Below are 22,474 nucleotides of genomic sequence, written 5' to 3'. Positions count from 1 at the left end.
AAAAATGAAATCATTTAAGGATTGATGTATGAAAGCATAATTTGAGATTTAAAATTGCTTAAAGGTAAGACAATGTTTTCAATTAATGTTTGAAATTGTTATTTGAAATAGTTTTGAAATTATTTTATGTAAACATTATAAAAACACACTTCTCTACTGTACTTAACCAACGTCTTCTAACTTGGACAACTAAAACATCATTACACTAAGACTTTATTTCTAAGTAAAAATATTAAATAGTTGAAATTGACTTACTTTTTCTAAACTTAATTTTTTCCTTAATAGATAATATTTAAGAATAGCTTGTGGTTATCTAGCCAATTATTTAGACAACTTACAAAAGAGAACTTAATTTTTTCTCTATAAAAGAATCTCCTAGATAAATTATCTAAATGACTGACTTATAAGTTATCTAAATAAGTAACTGACTTATAAATTATCTAAATAAATAACTGGCTTATAAATTATGTAAATACATGACTTATAAGTTATCTAAATAAGTAACCAGATAAAAGTATCCCATTATAAATTATCTAAATAACTGACAAGATAGCGACTATCCCCCTTCTGACCTTGCCCCTACCGCATAGGTAAGAATGGGTTGACTTGCTTTCCACATAACCGGACGCAATGACTCTATTTATAAAGGACGAGGAAGGACAATTATAATACATTTCCAAAAGTCCTCTGCTCGAAAGAGGTGTTGCTCGAAATGACGTCGTGGTGACGCTACATCATTAGACTCAAGCTTAATGAGAATACTGTCATTTAATTGCTTGTCGTACGCTGCCTTCTTTGGAATTGAGTGAGAGAAAAACACGTTCATTTATTGGGTTCGGAATATCCTTTAAAAATCAGATGTAGGATGAGAGATGGTCGAAAGAGAGACATTATAATAATGGAAGCATTTGTGTGTTTATCTCGGATTTTAATCAGCTTGCAGAGCAGGTAGATGGTGAGGTTGACCATTATCGCGATCTGCAGTTGGTGGAGAAGATAGCAGCACGTTGCGCTTCACTTGCGGAGGAGATGAGTAATCAAAGTACAAGGTGTTCAAATGCTGCGCGGGCCGAGAAGTTTACAGGGCTAATGTAGTCTGCAAACGCAACCAGAAATCAAAAGCGAGGCTGTTACTGTTCTTGACACGGGATAAGCCAGGCGGGTCTATCGATCCCATCCTATTTCAATTGACCTCCAATGTGCAGAACGGCAAGAAGGAGAAGCCTATAAATGCCAATCAAACCATGAGGCTTTCATCATCAATGTGGCGCTTGAAAGAGAAAGAGAGAGATAAAGATATAAGTAGTGAGAATGTCGCTGGGGAATGGAATTGGGTGTGTCTGGGCTGCGACGCTCGTGGTGTTGAGCATATGGGTCTGGAGCGCAGCCGGGCAACTGGCAGTGAAGGTGGGGAGATGGAATCTTCTGGTAGAGAAGGGCGGGGTGTCGGCCATGCACATGGTCACCACGTACAAGAACACGGTGGTCATGTTCGACAGGACCAACTTCGGGCCCTCGCAGCTGCTGCTAGCGAATGGGACGTGCCGTGACAATCCGCAGGACCAGTACCTGACCCACGACTGCTATGCTCACTCCATCGAGTACAACATCGCCACCAACACCATCAGGCCGCTCATGATCTTCACTGACACCTGGTGCTCCTCTGCTGCTTTCGCTGCCAACGGTACCCTCGTTCAGACTGGCGGGTGGCGGGACGGAGCAACAGATATCCGCTACTTTGTTCCTTGCTCCGACGCCTCCTGCGACTGGGATAACTCTACGCCTGTCAAGCTTCTCAACAACCGCTGGTACGCCGCCAACCAGATCCTTCCCGACAACCGCATCATCGTCGTCGGGGGCACGGGCGTGTTTAACTACGAGTTCGTTCCCAGGAAGGCCGGGGAGGGAACTTACAACCTGCCCTTCCTCACCCAGACCCGAACCAGCTCCTCAGTGGAGAACAACCTATATCCCATCCTCCACCTCTCCTCCGACGGCAACCTCTTCATCTTCGCCAACAAGGACTCCATTCTCCTCGACTACAAGAACAACGTCGTGCTGAAGACATTCCCCACGATGCCCGGCGACGGCCCGCGGAACTACCCTTCCACGGGGTCCTCCGTGATGCTGCCGCTCTCGGCCTCCGATGGGTTTACCAAGGTGGAAATCCTCGTCTGCGGTGGCTGCCCCGACGATGGCTACGCCGCCGCCAAGGCCGGCAACTTCACGGCCGCCCTGCGCAGCTGTGGAAGAATGGTCATCTCGGACGCCAACCCCTCGTGGAGCATGGAGGACATGCCCGGGCCAAGGACCATGTCGGACATGCTCATTCTCCCCAACGGTGAGATTCTCATCATCAACGGAGCGGCGAGGGGTGTGGCCGGGTGGGAGATGGCCGACACACCCGTCTTCACGCCCTACCTCTACAGACACAGCCTCCCTGCCACCCAGAAGCGCTGGTACGTTCTCGCGGCTACCGCTATTGCCCGAATGTACCACTCCACTGCCAATGTCCTGCCTGATGGCAGAGTTATGGCCGGTGGCTCCAACCCCCACTTCGATTACAAATTCACCGGAACGCAATTCCCCACGGAGCTCCGGTTGGACGCCTACAGCCCTTACTATCTGGAGAGCGTCTACGCCGTCCTCCGCCCCAAGATCATCACGGTCTCTGCCCCTGCACCCAACGTCGCCTACGGCGCCACCTTCACCGTCACCTTCTCCGTCGCCTACGGTCTCACCAGCAGCAACGTGGTAAAGTTCAACGTCTACGCCCCGCCCTTCACGACCCATACCACCTCCATGAGCCAGAGGATGCTCTCCCTCTCCACATCCACACCCCTCGCCGCCCCAAACTCCAACACCGTCTATTCCTTCACGGTCACCGCTCCCCCATCGGCCGTCGCTGCTCCTCCCGGGTACTACATGTTCTTCGTCGTCAACGGCGAGATCCCGAGCGCTGGCCAGTGGCTCCACTTCTCCTAGAATTGCCACCATGCACCGAATAGAATGTGGTATTCCATTCTCTAATAACAGTGCAGCTGCGCATAATGCAAAGATAACATGTATGGCAACCTTTTAATAAAACAAATGATGAAGCATGTCGATTCTTTCTGTGAATGTGCTTCATGAGGCTTCCACAATTCCTCTCTGCATGGCGTGCTTGATTTCGAATACATCTGAATACATTAATATACCACGTATACTTTTATATTTCAATTTGGCATCTTACATGTTTTGCATATTTTACCACAACGAACATATATCTGTAATTGTAAAAAGGTGGGTTGATGCAGCAGGTCAATTTCAACTCACATAGAAATTAATAATTCCATAACAGAATATAGAATTCAAAAACTTTCAATTCATCATTCCTTCCAAAAATTGCTTCTATATGGTTCTCAAATTCTATTAAATAACACTAATACAAAAAATAGGAAATTTCAGAAATTTGGCAGATTTCGACAACAAGAGAAATATGCCATTTTTGATAAGTTCTTAAAAACCCCGGAAAGCAATTTTGAAGATTCCTAAATCTACCCTTTAATCTAAAAAGGTGAATTGCCAACTAATCTCCAAAATTTAGAAAGAAATTTCAAAGTTATTACAAACCCAAAAAATCAAAAAAACACCTAAGCTATTTAAAAGTGAAATTCGGAGGTCAAGATGGAATATCTGGCTCTCAAAAAAATAGTCGAAACAACCCCAACAAAGCTAGCTTAGCTGGAATCCACCTCAACTATATATTTTTAAAAAAACCTAGAAAAATCTAAGAAAACTCATATTCAAGTCAAAAGTTATGACTCTCCAAACTCCCTGCATCAATAGGGAACTAATCCTTGTTTCACTAAATTAATTTTTATAACCATGTATTTCTAATTTTAAAATAAATTAATTTTTTAGTCGTTAATTCTTCTTTTGGATTGCCAAGCTTGTATTTTCCTAGGGGTGTATTTGTTTTTTAATTAAAAAAATATTAAAAATATAATATCTTCTTAATTTTTGAAAAAGTTTCGGTCTTTTTTCAACTGCTCCTCTCTTGCATGATCACCCTTAAACATCACACACTAAATCAATTTTGATTTTTTAAGACTTTTAGTTTAGGAATCAAGACTTAGTTTGTGATGATTAAGTTGTCCCTTGTTGGCATCAGCTTGTACATACTATGAACACAACAAGTCATAGTTTTCTAGCTAAATGTCTCTGATAATGGCAGTATTATTATGTATTTTGGCACCGTCATAACCTATGATGCTTTGTGTGATGTCTAGTGTTGGTGGATTCTGCCAGAACTTTCAGCAACCAGTTGGAATCCAAATACTTCACAAGTAACGGTGGTCATTTTCTAGAAACGACAACGAATGGAGAAGCAAGAGATTGTTCCTCACTTGGCCAATTTTCAAGATGAAATTTGCAATAGAACATAAATACAACCAAGCTTAACCGACACACTGGAACCATTGACTAATATTGGGTAGGAGTGGGCCTAGCCACTCTTAGCTAATAGCTTGGGGCCACTGTTATGCATTGGTCTTATGGTATTGGTTAAGAGTGGTTGAGCCTACTCCTAACCACTATTAGTCAATGGTTCGAGTGTGTCGGTTAAGCCACTCGCATAAATACAGGTAGTGTGTAAAATTTCATTCATCCCCAATTTGAACAAAAGAATCAGGGAATACTAAAGCAAGTCTGGCCCCTCCACTGTTTTTTAACTCCTTTTCAAATCCGCAACTCTTTTCATCTATCTGTGTGCTCAATATGCTTTATATACTAATTTGAAAATGTTTGGAAAAAGTTCTAATTTTTTTATTCTTCTAAAATGGCCCATTCATTTGTCTTCCTTGACTTTTAATTCAAACTTGTTTTTTAATTGTAAAAGTCTTGCCCACATTTTGGGGGTGGGTAAACACACTCTTATTTAGAAACGCAATGGTTCTAAATATATTATCTCAGTGATAATATTAGTATACTAAGTTCTATCAAACTTTTAATTAATATTGTTAGTTGTAATTGTTAATAAATATATAATTTTTTCCATTATACAACATAAGGATTTGTAGGTCAATTTCAAAGTATAATATATTATTAAGTTTCTTATGACAAGTAATAAAAATATATAATCTAAATTATTTATGATAAACAATAAAGAAATTATTTTGATAATTCAAATTGTAGTAACTATTTAGTTTTTCTTTCATAATTAAGATGAATAATTTTGTACAAGAGTAAGTAAAAATAATTTAAAATGAAGTAAAAATCAATGAGCTACTAGTTTTATTTTAACGTAAAAATATTATTTTCAATCTTTTTTGGAAGGTTCAACCCTCATCTCTTTTAGATGTTGGGGGCTCATTGTGAGCCTTTCAACTTCACCATTAGATTCTTTTACTATTTTTAAATTGTAAATAAATTATTAGTAAGTTTTGAATTTATTTATATACCATTTTAATTTTTAAATTTGAAAAATAAAAATAATTGAGATAAAATATAAAAAAAATTTCATATATTTATTATTTTTCTTCCTAAATATTGTTAACATGATATTTTTCATATTTTTTGTCTTATTATATTGTTCTTGTATTCTTCATCTTTTATAAATATTATTAATGATTTGACCATGCTATTTATTTAGTTTCTAAATTAAAAAATTACTTGAGAAAGCAATAAATGATTTATTCTTAATTGAATTCAAAATAATGAACAACATTCTAGTTTAATTATTATAGGAAATTATATCTAGTTAAAGGAAAAGTTAACTCACACCAATTCAAATTCAAAGAAATCTTCATACGGTGCTCGAATGTAAGCCTCATGCTTGACCCATTGAATATCACCACAATATAATAATCTAAAACACTTCTCAAATCCTATTCCATTTATAAATTCTTATAAATTAATATTATTCAAGTTCTTGGCATTAGCACCACTATTGTAAATTGAGTTGTTAACACCTCACAGTATGTGTTGTACAATGACAACTACCACCTACTCCCATAACTTCAAACCGTTGCTCAACGAAGGGACTCAAGCTCTCCTAGAGCTCTCGTTCTTAGTTATAGGGGATTTTCATCTTACTAACAATATAATCAATAAAAATAAAGACAGAGGCCTTAGCAACATTTTATTTGATGAATTTAAGCATGAGAAGTAAAAGATTGTATTAATATATGTAATCTTCAAAATTACACAACATAAAGTTAAATGTAGAAGCAATGCATTACAATATGATTGTAAGGTTAAAACAATAGGTCTACACTATGATTACAAAAATCCAAAATTTATATTAAATATAAAATATGACCTTTGGAGTAGAATCAACTAAGAAAATGGTGGGAATTTTAAAATGAGGCTCTTTATGTAATAGAACATAGAAGATATACCCACACATCTCAATTCATGCTTCCTCTAGTCACCTATACAATAACGAGAGTGTCTTAATATAATCTTACCAAAAAATAAAAAGATTGTATAAGGCATGGACTCAATAGCCACTCATGCCTATTTGTATTAAATTAAGCTTATACAAAATGTCTATGTATTATTACACAAACCATTTTCTTGAAAATCCATTAAATCACTATGCCATGGATCTTTGATTAAATATTTAAAAGTATATTTTTTCATTGCCAAGTAGTTTCTTAATATGATGTCTACATTAAATCTATTTTCCAAACTATCACACAACATCAACTACCCCCACCCTATTGACAAAGTTGATGCTTCAACTAATCTTCAACGCCATGCATTCAATGTTAATGTGTTGATCACCATTGTAATATGTAGGCTTCAACATGCATAGTTACTTTGGTCATTGCTTATAATTTTAGATTGCATGTTACCATTGGTTTTTGTAATTAGTTAGCTAGTTTGAATTGATAACCAGAAAATGTAATTGTTGATTTTATATAACAAATGCATGAAGGAAAAAATCCTCTATTCAGTACCTACTTTTAGAGAACACATTTCTTAGACAGAATTATGTCCATGGTATTTGAGTTGTTTGTGTCATAGCCAACAATGATTGTAAAATTTCTTTTAACTAAGGAATTATTTAAAAGATTTCTAATATGAATAAAAATCAAATAGCGTTTGTGTGTTAAGAATTTTTTTTCTCTATTTTCTTTGTTTTGTCTTAATTTGATCCATGTTTTAGATTATAGAAATGGTATCAAAGCATCAAGATTGGGACCTGCCAAAGACAAGAGCATGGGAATTGGATTATTCTAGAGGCATTTTGAATAAATTATCTAGTTTGAAGAACTATGGAAGAAGAAAATTGAGGGAAAATTTAGATGTCTTCTGTAAAGTAGTCAAAAGAAATCAAGGGTCTCTAAAAAGTTTGAAAGAAATATGTTTTCATAGATAGTTGAGATAAAAATAGAAACCAAATTGTTTGATGTGCCCATGGTCAAAATAAAGAAGGTAGAGCACATGGTAGACGATATCCCCATCCACGATTCAAGGAGGAATGTTGAGTTTGGAGTTCCAAATTTAATAGAATTGTCCATATTTGTTGCCATCAAAGAGAATACACCAAAACTAGAGAGTGTGATTAACATTTAAAATTGAAGGTTGTTGAAACAAGAAGATTTTGATTTAAAGCATATCGCAAAAGAAAAAGTAAGTATTGAAAAGGATCCAATGAAGAGTTTTAAATTCTTGGGAGAGAAAAGATCACAAGTAGTATTGGAAAATATGGGTACAAGAAAATGATATCAATACTTTTATTTTTCATGGGAATATTGAAGATTCATAAATATTAAAGGAGATCTATTTCATTTCAAGAATAGTTCCCACTAGTATAGGTAATACATTTGTGTAAATAAATTATTTAATGAACAATAAGAAATCCAAGAGAAAGGGTAAAGAAAGAGAATAAAATTTTGACTTGTGATTTAAAGATGTATTGAATGATGAATTAATGAAATTGGAATAGTCAAATTTAAAATTGTTAAATACTATTAAGAATTTGAGAAAGGATATTTCTAAGAAAGTTTGAAAAAGTAAAAATTTTGAGAAGGATAATTAAAAGAGGATTGGTTAGAATTAGTGCAAGAAAATAAACTAAGTGTAAGAGATATAGGGATTGATTTTGTTATAGTGCAATATAAGAGTAGATAGTTCATTATGAGAAATTGGAGTGTATCAACATGTGCACTTGAGTGTCTAGATGTGCACACGCACATAATTGAAAAAAATTCTATGAATCATATATAAGTTTTATTTTGAAGAGGAAAATTGGTTGAGTTTTATCCAATTGTATTGTAAAGAATGTCAATTTTAATTACAATAGAACAAAAAATACATTAGAATAATTTGTAGTTAAGATCATAATTTTATTGCACTCAAAATTAACACATGTTGAGTGACAACTAATACTTGAATAAATATTATTTTACTTTACATAATGTAACTATACAAACTATAGTTAGTGACCTATATTTGTTAGTGACTTTAAAATATAGGTTGAAAAGAGACTATGATAATATATACTAGATTTCAATCTTCTAAAAGAATATTAGCTCATTGACCAAATTATTTGGTACTTCATGACATCCTTCAAAACCATTTGAAATATACATTTTGCAATTAGTATCATTTTCCCAAAGTGTTGTTATGGAATTTAAGTCTAGATTTATTAAAGGTTTCTGAAATATTCATTCTCATTTTAACAAATTTATGTCTTATTAAAATATTTATAGGAAATAATTGTTCTTTACATATGGGAGAAGAGACAAAATTTAAACTACCTAGGAATTGATTTTCTTACCATATAATAGAAAATAAGACATGTCATCATAATAAATAGACATATATGAATCGACATGTGTACTTGAATGTGTACAGAGATACACAAAAATTTGTAGTTTTGATTATCAACCATATATTGTTTCTATTTTGAATAGGGAAAGATGTTGAATTCAACTTGATTTCATCATTAGGATTGTCAAATTTTAATACAATGAAATTAGACTATATTATAGTAATTTATAGATGATATGCATGTAAACTAGCAATCAATGGGATTATAATCTACATTGTGTAGCTTAAATTTGTAATGAAATAACTTTATCGAGGAAAAATGTGATCAAATAATAGTACAATCTTTTGAAATTAGTGTTTGAGGGTGCAATATAAAAGGCCAAAGAAATGGTTAAAACTAATTGACACTATAGGAGGACACATTCTTTGTTATTGCATAAACTATAGTGGAAAGAAATCTAACGATTGAACGTGATAATTAGGGCTCTCTAAATTTTAATAGTTGAAATATTATCAAATTCAAAGATGAACTAGTTTCAATAAAATTGATAATCTCCTAAAGAATTTTCATTAGATACCTTAAATTTGACGATGAACTAAAGTGGAAGGTAAGTAAAAATGAGATTATTGAGGGCTTCATCTTAGAAAGCATAATACAATCAATGTATAAAATTGGTTAAAGGTAAGACAATGGTTACAGAGATTAATGTTATTTATAACTATTTTCAATCATATTATGAGAATATTGTAAGAATTGAATTGACGCCTTCTAGGCAATTGCTATTGTAATAACCCCAACAAGTTATAACTTCTTCAAACACCAAAATCTTCTCTACTTTAGTTGTTTGATATTTTTGTCAAATAGTTTGCAAGCAAGCTCTGATACCAATGTAATAACCTCAACAAGTTATAACTTCTTCAAACACCAAAATCTTCTCTAGTTCAATTGTTTGACATTTTGTCAAACACTTTTTAAGAAAGCTTTGATAAGAATGTAATATCCTCTTACAAGGAACTAATATGCAAGTGCAATTCTTTTGGTATTTTCAATGCAAATACATGGAAACTAGATATGAAATGCAAAACAATTGACATATAATAATAACTACAATAATGCCAAAATTTGATTCTGAAATATCATAGAAAAATCATATCCTTGTGAAGTAATAGTTACAAGAGGAACCTAATAATAGTAATGCAAAAGAATGGAAATGAATCAAACAAAGATACTGTAGTGCAACATCATGCATGCATATTGTAACAGCCCAAAATCTATTCTCCAATTTAAGCACAAATAGAACTCTTGAATTGAAGCTCTCCTGAATACCAAATTCAATGGATATTTCACCACCTCAAATGGTTGCAACACTCAAGAGTTGACATTCTCCAATGGCTAACTAAAATCAGAAACCTTATTTACTTCTCCCAACTTAATATCAAATACAATTCACAATAATTATATACAATAATCGGATGATAAACAATGAAGCTCTCACCTCTATTTATACTTTTCCTTCACCCTTCTAGAAGGAAATAAAATATTTAATAATTGCATTCTCTAGAAGTTTCTCCCTTTCCAATAATTAATGTATGAAATTAAATTACTAGAAGTTCCCCCCTTCCAATAATTAATGCACTCACTAGAAGCTTCTCTCTTGCAATACAATAATTATTTGTGCTTCTAGAAAATTAAATTACTTAAAGTTTCCCCCTTCCAATAATTTATGCACTCTTAATTAATTAAATTAATTAAATATAAAGTCACCTTTTATTTTAATTTATTTAATGACTTTATAAGAAATTAATTTAATCAATTTCTCCTTATTTCTCCACTTAGCCTTCAGAGAATGTCAAGGCTAAGAACTCCACTGAGATGCTAAAATGATGGGGACGTTATAATTTGCCCTCCCTAAAATTGCTTGTCCTCAAGCAACTTCAAGTCCAGATGCTGCAAAATCTCCTCATTCTCCCATGTTGCATCCTCTACTGGCAAGTTCTTCCATTTCACAAAATACTCCCTTATAGTGCACTACCTCAAGTTCCTTTCCCTAAAATTAATGATAGCCTCTAGCACCAATATTAATTTTCCCTCATCATCAGATGGTGGGAACATTGTAGAAGGAAAAATATGATGCCCTAGTGCCTTCTTGAAGTGTGACACATGAAAAAAAATTTGTCCCTTGCTCTCTACTGGCAAATCTAACTCATAAGCTACCTCTCCCATTTTCCTAATAATCCTGAATGGACTATAGTATTATGGCTTAAGTTTCTCGGCACCACTCTTCTTGAGAGTAGATTGATGGTAAGGCTGCAACATAAGATATACCATATCTCCAACCTCAAAAGTCAACTCTATCATCTTCTAGTCTACATACTGCTTTTGCTGAATTCTATGCCTTGGTTATATTATCCTTGAGAGTCTTAACAATGTCTTGACTCTCCTACAAAAAATCACCTGCATTGGGCACTCTACTGTTACTCAAAAGTATATCTATAAAATTGGGTGCTTCATACCCATACAGGGCCATAAAGAGTGACATCTGAATATACATGTGATAAGTGGTGTTGTAGAAATACTCATAGAGATAAATCCATTTTACCCATACCTTTTTTTGCCCTACTATATAATTTATGAGATATCCCTCCACCCATTTATTCACTATCTTTTTCTGACCATTTGTTTGAGGGTGGTGGCTAGTACTCAGAGTGAGATCTATTGCACACAACCTAAATAGCTCCTACTAAAAATGGCTCATAACCCTATTGTCTCTGTCACTCACAATGCTCTGAGGTAAGTCATGTAGTCTAAATATCTCCTTAAAGAACAACTCTACCACCTATGTGGCAGTGTATGTAGTAGTGATCGGAAAGAAGTGTGCAAACTTCATAAGGTGATCCACAACCACATATATGCAGACCCTATCTTGGGCTCTAGGCAGTCCTATGATGAAGTCCATAGATAAACACTCCCACTTCCTATCAGGAATCAAAAGTGGCTGAAGTAAACCACCTAGATAGGAGTGTTCCTTCTTATTCTACTGGTAGGTGAGACACTCCCTAATATACTTAAGTACTTCTACTTTGAGCCCTTTCCATGTGAAGTTCTCTCTAATTTGCTGGTATGTCTTGTAGAAATCAGGATGTCCTACCATAGGTGAATTACATGAAAATATTTTAGAACCATCCTCCTCATGGTTGAGCCTGGAACCAAAAATATTCACCCTTTGTAAATGATGGGCTGATTCACAAGGGTGTAACTACTATCTTGAATAGTTCCATCTATGAATCTGGTGGTCTATGCATCCTTTGCATATTCTACAAGGATCAAGTGTCTCCAATCCTGCGATATGTATGTCAATAAGCTCAAATGGGGCCTATGTGATAAATCATCAGCAACTACATTCTGTGTCCCTTTAAAATATGTAATATCAAGATCATTAGATAGAAACTTGCTCACCCACTTCTACTGCCTATCATTGAGATCTTGCTACCCTAAAAAGTGTTTTAGGATATTATGGTTGGTTTTGATACAAAATTTGCTAACTACCAAATATTTCCTGAATTTAGCCAAAGCATGTATAATAGCTAACATCTCGTTATCATATATGCTGAAGGTCAGCTTTGGCCCTCTTAATTTCCTACTCTCATAAGTAATAGGGTGCTTCTTCTGCATAAGCATTGCTCCAATGCCCTCTCCAAAAGAATCATAGTGTAGCTCAAAAGGTTTTCTAAAATTTGGTAACACTAACACTAGACAGGAAGTCATCAACTCCTTAAATTTCTCAAAACACTGTTGTGCCTCAGGATTCCACAAGAAAGCTCCCTTTCTCATCAAATCTATCAAGGGAAAATCTATTTTTGAGAAGAAGCAAGCTCCATGAAGTTCATCTATCAACTCATCAATCCTTGTAATGGGGTACCTATTTTTAATTGGCTTCCTATTAAGCACCCTATAATCAATGCACATCCTTAATGTCCCATCCTTCTTCTTCACCAACACCACTGAACAAGTGAAAGGAGACTTACTTGGTCTAATGTGGCCCATAGCAAGTAACCCCTTTATGGTTTTTTCAATTTTATCCTTCAACTTCTTTAGATGCTTATAAGATGTAATCATGATGGGCTTAGCACCCTCCTCTAACTCAATGATGTGCTTAATACCCGTATCTGGTGGTCTACCTAGTGGAATGTAGTGTTTAACTCTAAGCTTCTGAATATCAGGAGGATATTCAATCTTTTGTTGTCCCTCCTGTAATGGCATTAACATGCACTCTGTTGTCCACTCTACCTGATCATGTCGAATCAATATAGCCATCCTCTAGAAAGAGACCATTTTGGAATCATTGTTCCTAATTGCCTTAAGAATATGTGTCTTCCCATTAACTTTAAACTTCATCTCTATCTCCTTGAGATTAAGAGTGTACTCACCAATATTATGCAACCAACTCATCCCAAGGACTATATCTATATTTCCCATGGGAACAACATAGAAATTTTCCTTAAAGGCATAATTATTAACTTCTAATGGGAGTCTAGTGATCTTATGATCACAATTGAGGACATAGCTATCAGCTACCCTCACTATAATTCCCCCAAACTCCTTTGTTTGTATTTCATGCCTCTCCACCAACCTGGCATCAATAAAATTATGAGTGGCACCAGTATCAACCAAAGTTATATCTTGATGTCTAGCAAGTACTCCTCTCATTCAAAATGATCCTTCTTGTTTAATACTAGTGAGATGAGCTTCCCTAAGTTGCCCATCTCCTTCCCCATCCTTGAACTCCATTTTAGACAAGTTTTCAGCCTTGTCTCCATTTTTTTCACCATCTATTTCCTCCATATTAGATTTTGGGTCTAAATTATCTAATTCTAATTCCTCATAGTATGCCCACATAACTCTGTTAGCTATTCCCTTTGGTCTAAGAGGATAGTCATGGTTTGCATCATAAGTTCCCTTATAGTAGAAACATATTTTTTTTTTCTCAAATCATTTAATGTTCCCCTGTCAAAAGGTGCTAGAGTTTTATCTTTAGAAGCATTTTAAAAATCCATCCTCTCTAGTTTTTTATAAAATGGTTTGTTATCCTTACTAGAAGATGCTCCTTTGGATTGAAATTTGTTTTTTGGGACTACATGTTCCATACTTCTTTTCTTTTCCATAGCTTCCTATACTGGTTCTTCTGTAACAAAGGTAGGATGTGTGGGCCTGTCTATTATTTTTGAAAGAGTTCTATGAGCTCTAGGTTATCCCACTATACTCCTATTATCCTCTTGTTCGTGATTCTATCTATCCTATGGATTCATGTGCTCAACCATGGTGGTGAGTGTCTACAAAGCCTAAGCCATCTGCTCTTGTCCTATAACCATTACTCTATAAAATTCCCTTATTTCCTGATCCTCATTTCTATTGTCTCTTGGGGGGCTACTCTTTTGCCTATCACCTAGGGTATCTGGTTGCTTGTAAAAATCTTGTTCCCTATCAAATAAAGCTTTCCTATAAGTGGAAAATCTATGAGAGCCAACCCCAAGTGGCTGCATGTGATTGCTAAACCCGCAAGATAGCAGGATTTAGCTCTGATACCAATGTAATAACCCCAGTAGGTTATAACTTCTTCAAACATCAAAATTTTCTATAGTTCAGTTGTTCGACATTTTTGTCAAACACTTTGCAAGCAAGCTTTGATACCAATGTAATAATCCCAACAGGTTATAACTTCTTCAAACACCAAAATCTTCTCTAGTTTAGTTATTCAATATTTTTTCAAACACTTTTCAAGAAAGCTCTGATACCAATGTAATATCCTCTTACAAGGAACTAATATGGAAGTACAATTCTTTTGGTATTTTCAATGCAAATACATGGAAACTAGATATTAAATGCAAAACAATTGACATATAATAATGATTATAGTAATGCAAAATTTGATTTTGAATTATCACAACAAAATCATATTCTTATGAAGTAATAATTACAAGAGAAACTTGATAATAGTGATGCCAAAGAATGGAAATGAATCAAACATAGATACTACAATGTGACATCATGCATGTGTATTGTAGTAGCCCAAAATCTATTCTCCAATTTAAGCACAAATAGAACTCCTAAATTGAAGCTTTCTTGAATACCAAATTCAATGGATATTTCACCACCTCAAATGGTTGCAACACTAAAGAGTTGACATTCTCTAATGGTTGGCTAAAATCAGAAACCTTAGTTTCTTCTCCCAACATAATATCAAATGCAATTCACAATAATTGGATACAGTAATTATATGATAAACAATGAAGCTCTCACCTCTATTTATATTTTTCCTTCACCCTTCTAGAAGGAAATAAAATATTGAATAATTGAATTCTCTAGAAGTTTCTCCCTTTCCAATAATTAATGTGCTTTTAGGAAATTAAATTACTAGAAGTTTCCCCCTTCGCATAATTAGTGCACTCTCAATTAATCAAATATAAAGTCACCTTTTATTTTAATTTATTTAATGACTTTATAAGAAATTAATTTAATCAATTTCTCCTTATTTCTCCACTTAGCCTTCAGAGAATGTTAAGGGTAAGAACTCCACTGAGATGCTAAAAACATGGGGACATTATAGCTATCCAGCCCCATTGTTTGCCATGGCTAGATTTCAGATGCCATCATCCATACCATATCTATGCTTGTGTGTATATACCATCCTGATGTCTTTTCCTCATCTTTTTTTTGTGTTGTGTTAGGGTTAAGATGATTAAGGTACAAAAATATTGGATGTAGACATAGATTTCATGTCATAGTGAATGCATATTTAACGCCATTGTTGGGACTTCTAGAGATTTGACGTTACAATTGTAGGGAAACGAGTCATCAATACAATTGGAGGGATTTCGAGAAATAAATTTGAGGTAATGAAGAGAATGCATCAGTATTGTAGTTTTTAAACCTTGCTTCCTCTATTCTACCTAGATCGACCTATGCACAAGGTAATTCTTATCTTCTTTTAGATTTTTTCTATAGGATTTACATCGCAAATTAATAGTATATATATTTAAACTTAGATTTTCATTCTAAACTCTTAGTTAATAGTCTAAAATAATCAAAATATAGTTATTTAAATTTAGCTAAGATTACATTTTTTTTATAGAATCTGATATGGCAATGGACACCATCTAAAATAATCAAAATATAGTTATTTTAAAATTAGTTAAGATTGCATATTTTTTACAGAATCTGATACAATAACCAACACCATCTGCTAAAGTTTTTCTATGTTCTTAAAGGTACGTAGACCCTCCTCTTCTCTTCCATAAATATTCAAATGTAATCCTCCTTTTCAAAAATTTGGTAATAAAGAAGAGTTAGATATCACATCTCTTTAAACATTATCAGTAAGTAGAAACAGTGAGATATCTCTTTAATTTTTTGTCATTAAAATTTTCATAGAAAAGGCCATAATGAATCTTAAAACCAAAAAAAGCTCAAAAAATTCCCTCAACCCTTGGATTTATTTTTGTATGCATAATCACATAATCACCTCACAAAAATTATGAAGCATTCTAAGAATCAATATAATAAAAGGTATAAGTAAAATTTTGTTTTTTTATTCAGAGTGGAAGAGTTTGATTGTTTATGAAATTAGGAAAAACAATTTATTCAACATTCAAATAACACTTTCATAGATCTATTAAAAGATAAATACAATATAATAAGTTTTATTTTATTAAATAATATTAAACAATGAAATGTTTTCTTTTTATTATATTAGCCTACATTTTATATTTAATAATTATGAACTTCAAAAGCAATCAAATTTCTATAAGTTCAAATATATTAAAAGATATAATTAATATTCTCATTATTAAATATCCTTGTATTAGCATTAATAAAAAAATCATTTTGTAACATCAAAAGTATTATGTATTCAATTTTTATCTAAAATAAAAATATAATTTAAAAGAATATATATCATATTTATGTGTTTAATTGATTTTATCAATAAAATTTTAAAATATTTAATTATCTATTTAATATTTAATAATACTCATTTTGTCCAAGTGAGTGTTTATGATTATGCAAGGTCTTTGTATGTCAAGAGACATTCTATACAATGGAAGTACAAATGCCCACCACAAGATTATGCCAAAAAAAGTTCTTCATCGATAAAAAAGAATTGGGAGCAGTTACAAACTTTTAAATCATAAAATACCAAAAACATTCATGAAATAATAGCTCACTCAAATAACACAAATCTAAATGAATTTAAAGTAAAGTAGAAATAATAGGTGGTCAAATATTAGAAAGCCAAACGGCATGCCTGGATTAATAGGGCCCAAAATAATAGGCCTTCAAAAATTACTTAAAATAAGAAATAAAACTAATAAAAAAAATTAATAGTACAATTTAGGCCACCTATAAAATAATTTAATAATAAAAATATTAATATTTAATGAAAAATGTGTGTGTGTGTGTGTGTGTGTGTATATATATATATAATTAAATTAAAATTAAATTTTTTTTTAAAAAAATTAAAAACAATATTCAAATTATTGAAACCCACAGCGACTGTAGGGGTTATACCTTGCATGTCGTGGGTGATGACAGATTGTCACTACTGACAATAAAAGTAACTGTCGCCACTGACATATGTCAGTGGCAGTAGTTACTATCACTGTCAATCTTGATAGTTCTACCAAGGTGGTGTGTGCATGTAGTGATGGTGGGTGTACATGGCACTGCCATGGTTTTTATTGTGTTTCCCATTCACATTCCCTCCTTCATGCATGTGTCATTTTGTTTCCACTTTTTCCAAGATTGTTTATGTTTATTTAATGCATTTTATTTTATTGGCTATTCAATTTTTAATAAATGAATATGCCATGCAAAATATTACATGGCGTAGGAGACAAAAAGTTTTTGTGGGGGAGAGGAAGAGTTAGTTTCACTGATTATATAAGAATGTTTCCATTTCATTCTTATGTTGCAAAGAAGAGTGCATTTACAGATAGTACAATAGAGATTAGAATTTTTTTTGGAGAGTTTGAGTAGGATAGAAAAGAGAGACAGTGAGTAGACTATAGATTTTTTGTGAAAGATTACAGGTTGCTGAAGAAGAGAAGAAAATTGCATATTTTGAGATCATGATTCAAGAGTCACATCAAATACAAAAGTAAGTTTCTTCTTAGATTTTTAAAATTTATTTTGGATTATGATTTTTTTTTATTGGTAAGAGGCTAAAGCCAAGATTAATTATTATGTGTTGTGATTAATTATTATCATTATTTATTAAGTGTGAATTGATTCAAACTCAAGACCTCTTCGATAAGAGGCTCACAATTTACCGTTATGTTGTAGGCTCTTGCCTTATTACGATTTTATTTTATTTAGATTGGTATTTTGATATATAAAAGTAGATATATTTATATTATTTGTTAGATTTACATTACTATTTTCATTTATAATAGTCTTTTAGTTTAGATTACTATTTAGATTTTGAATAATATTTAGATTTACAATAGTATTTTGATTTAGATTATTGTTTACATATTATTTTTATTTAACTTTTATGCAATAATTTTTGAAAAGTGGAAGGAAATGCCACCATTTTTCTCATATTATATTGCTAAGTATTTTATTGAAATATTTTTTATGCATAAATTAATTTAATGTTTGAACAATTGTTCAAACATTCTAAAATGGAATTCACAATATTCAAATTAAAAATATTTACTCAATAAGTTGTCCAAACATTATTAAAATTCTTAAATATTATTCAAAAGACACAAAACCTAAAATAAATGAGATACATATATATAATTTAGTATTCATCTATTTTATGCTTAAAGGAAGATATACTAAAAAAAAAAAATTCAAATTTATTTTAAATTTATTGAAAAATATGCATCAAAGAAATTGTTTGAAAAATATTTTATTTTAGAAGATTTTATTTTTTTAACTTAGATCAATATATTTTAATTTTTGTCAACTTTATTTTAAATTTGTTGCAAAAATGTGCATTTAAAAAATTGAAATTTTTTTTATAATACATATTAGAAGACGTGGTAAAAATTTAATTGTTGCATTTTAATGTATGATAAATAGTAAGAGTTTAATTTTTCTTTTGAATTTTTTTGATTGATTAAATGTTAAACAAAATAAATCATTCAAAATAACCCTATCAAAAAAATATTAAACTAATGTTCAAAATGTGTGAAAGCATCAGCCTCACTAAAGTCTTCCTTATTGCTAGCTAGTACTCAAATTTCATTTGTATGTAGCAGAATATGTCAACAAGCATAGTGGTGTATGAGGGAAAATGTCTTTTACATAACATTGTCTATATATTCAAAATTCAAAAGACTTAAGAGATGTGAATAGGATTGTATCTAATGACTACACTTTTTTTAGTGTTTGCAAAAGTAGAAGATACATAAGTTAAATTATACATGCATGTTAGTGCATTGGTTTATTATTATTTCTTTTTGGATGCATTGGTCTGTAGAATAGCCATACCCTCATGATATTGTAAATTATATCAAGTGATCTCAATACAGTGGATCAACAATCCATGAAACTCTATCAAATGATCTCAATACAGTGGATCAACAATCAATGAAACTCTTGGGCCTTCTAGGTACAAGTGCTAGTAAATACATTTAAATTCTATTACATGTAAAAATAAAAGTAAATGTGTGCAAAATTTCCTCTCAGTGGACTAAAAGGGAAAGAGTAAAAAATATATGAATTTGGTTTTTAAGAAACTTATGTGTCAATTTCATGTTGTGCAAATTGAGCTCACACATTAGAATATACTCAACACTATTAAATTCTAAGGTTAATATAAGTGTTAAAATTATATGCATCAAAGGTTATAGTATACATACCAAACATGAAACTCATAGTAGAATATGCATAGACACAAACAAGAAAAGATTTGTTAAGTACAATAGTATTCATGGTAATGAGATAAGTACAAAAGATAAGAAAATGAGTCCAAAATTGCATTGACCATACAATTTATTGTCATGTTACTACACATTAATAAAATGTAACATGTAATTATGATAATCATTCGAATGTGTTTTTCTATTGAAATAAGTAATCATACAAATAAATGCAAATTAAAAAGAAGCTAGAATAAATTTTACTAGAATTTTATTTCTAAAAGCATTTTTATTTTCCAATTTAATATTTCATTACTTTACTACATCTTTGACCGCCATTTGATATACACCTTTTGTGCATATTTTTCTTTGTCCAATATTCTATCATGAATTGCTTGCAAACCCAACATAACTTGATAATTAGGGAGCCTGGATATTCTTGTGTCTTGAAACTTAGTCTTTTATCTTAATCTGGGTAGTTGGTTCATTATACGATCTATGTCTCTAAGCTACTAACTTTTTATTGGTTTCTAGCCATTGTTTTGTAGTGTTTCTTCCTTTGTGTCTTGAAAATTAGTCTTTTATCTTAATCTAGGTATTTGGTTCATTATACAATCTATGTCTCTAAGCTACTAACTTTTTATTGGTTTCTAGCTATTGTTTTGTAGTGTTTCTTCCTGTCTAATTGGTTGGGGTTCAAGTCCTCCTTAAAATCTTTTTGTAAAGACTTTCATGTCCCTTCAAACCCTATTTTTATCCTAATAAAAAATGTACTATCATGAAATTTAAGCTAGGACTTATTTGAGTTCTTGAAATATTAATTATTTCTTCCTAAAAATATATCTATACTAAAAATATTTGTATGAATGCAAATATACATTTTTTACACATAGACAAGGTGAGTAAATATAAGTCTAGATACCTTTTCTAATTATTATCCTTTGTCCAAAGTGCAATCTTGGAATTTAACTCTGGATTTATTGAAAATTTGAAATATTCATTCTCACTTTTAAAAATAAATGTTTGATTAAAATACTCATGTGAATTCAAATATTCATCCTTTACACATGGGAAAAGAGTTTCAATATAAAAGACCTAGGGATTGACTTTATTATAATGTAATGGAAAATAAGATACTCATTATAATAAATAGACCTATATACATCAACATGTGTACTTGAATGTGCACAAATACACACAAATGTATAGTTGTGATCTTATCTATCATAATATTTTAAATAGGAAATGTGTTGAGTTCTACTTCATAAAGATTATCAAACTTTATTACAATAAAAATCAAAATATATTACAATAATTTTTAATTCAATAGTAAATTATACTTGTGTAAATTAACAGTCAATCAAGTTTTAATCTACAAAGTGCAACTTAAATTTGTAATGAAATAACTTTTTCATGAAAAATTGTGATTAATAGTGCAATCTTTTGAAAATAGTTTTGGAGGATGGAATATGAAGAGGAAAAAACTAGTTTAAAATAATCAAAACTATAGGAGGACACATTCTTTTTTATTGCATTGACTCTAGGTGGGAGAAATCTAATTATTGAAAGTCACAATTAGCATTTTGAATATTTGAATAGTTGAAGTATCATTATCTATGTGTTGTGAATGAGATGAACTAAATAAAATTAATAATCTCCTAAAGAATCTACATTGGATGCATTAAATTTTACAATGAGCTAGATTATAAAGTAACATTAAAAATGAAATCATTTAAGGATTGATGTATGAAAGCATAATTTGAGATTTAAAATTGCTTAAAGGTAAGACAATGTTTTCAATTAATGTTTGAAATTGTTATTTGAAATAGTTTTGAAATTATTTTATGTAAACATTATAAAAACACACTTCTCTACTGTACTTAACCAGCGTCTTCTAACTTGGACAACTAAAACATCATTACACTAAGACTTTATTTCTAAGTAAAAATATTAAATAGTTGAAATTGACTTACTTTTTCTAAACTTAATTTTTTCCTTAATAGATAATATTTAAGAATAGCTTGTGGTTATCTAGCCAATTATTTAGACAACTTACAAAAGAGAACTTAATTTTTTCTCTATAAAAGAATCTCCTAGATAAATTATCTAAATGACTGACTTATAAGTTATCTAAATAAGTAACTGACTTATAAATTATCTAAATAAATAACTGACTTATAAATTATGTAAATACATGACTTATAAGTTATCTAAATAAGTAACCAGATAAAAGTATCCCATTATAAATTATCTAAATAACTGACAAGATAGCGACTATCCCCCTTCTGACCTTGCCCCTACCGCATAGGTAAGAATGGGTTGACTTGCTTTCCACATAACCGGACGCAATGACTCTATTTATAAAGGACGAGGAAGGACAATTATAATACATTTCCAAAAGTCCTCTGCTCGAAAGAGGTGTTGTTCGAAATGACGTCGTGGTGACGCTACATCATTAGACTCAAGCTTAATGAGAATACTGTCATTTAATTGCTTGTCGTACGCTGCCTTCTTTGGAATTGAGTGAGAGAAAAACACGTTCATTTATTGGGTTCGGAATATCCTTTAAAAATCAGATGTAGGATGAGAGATGGTCGAAAGAGAGACATTATAATAATGGAAGCATTTGTGTGTTTATCTCGGATTTTAATCAGCTTGCAGAGCAGGTAGATGGTGAGGTTGACCATTATCGCGATCTGCAGTTGGTGGAGAAGATAGCAGCACGTTGCGCTTCACTTGCGGAGGAGATGAGTAATCAAAGTACAAGGTGTTCAAATGCTGCGCGGGCCGAGAAGTTTACAGGGCTAATGTAGTCTGCAAACGCAACCAGAAATCAAAAGCGAGG

The 22,474-nt window shown here is 32.3% G+C and overlaps 1 pseudogene; it reads left to right on the top strand.

The window, feature by feature from the left end:
• Positions 1 to 1,311: 1,311 nt before the first annotated feature.
• On the top strand, positions 1,312 to 2,985 carry LOC149547040 (aldehyde oxidase GLOX pseudogene; annotated as a pseudogene).
• The last annotated feature ends 19,489 nt before the right edge of the window (positions 2,986 to 22,474 follow it).

Source organism: Cupressus sempervirens, chromosome 7 (genome assembly GCF_028749045.1).
Source record: "Cupressus sempervirens isolate cs-2001-9-10 chromosome 7, ASM2874904v1, whole genome shotgun sequence".
Taxonomy (NCBI): Eukaryota; Viridiplantae; Streptophyta; class Pinopsida; order Cupressales; family Cupressaceae; genus Cupressus; species Cupressus sempervirens.
This window is presented reverse-complemented; position numbering and strand designations above follow the sequence as displayed.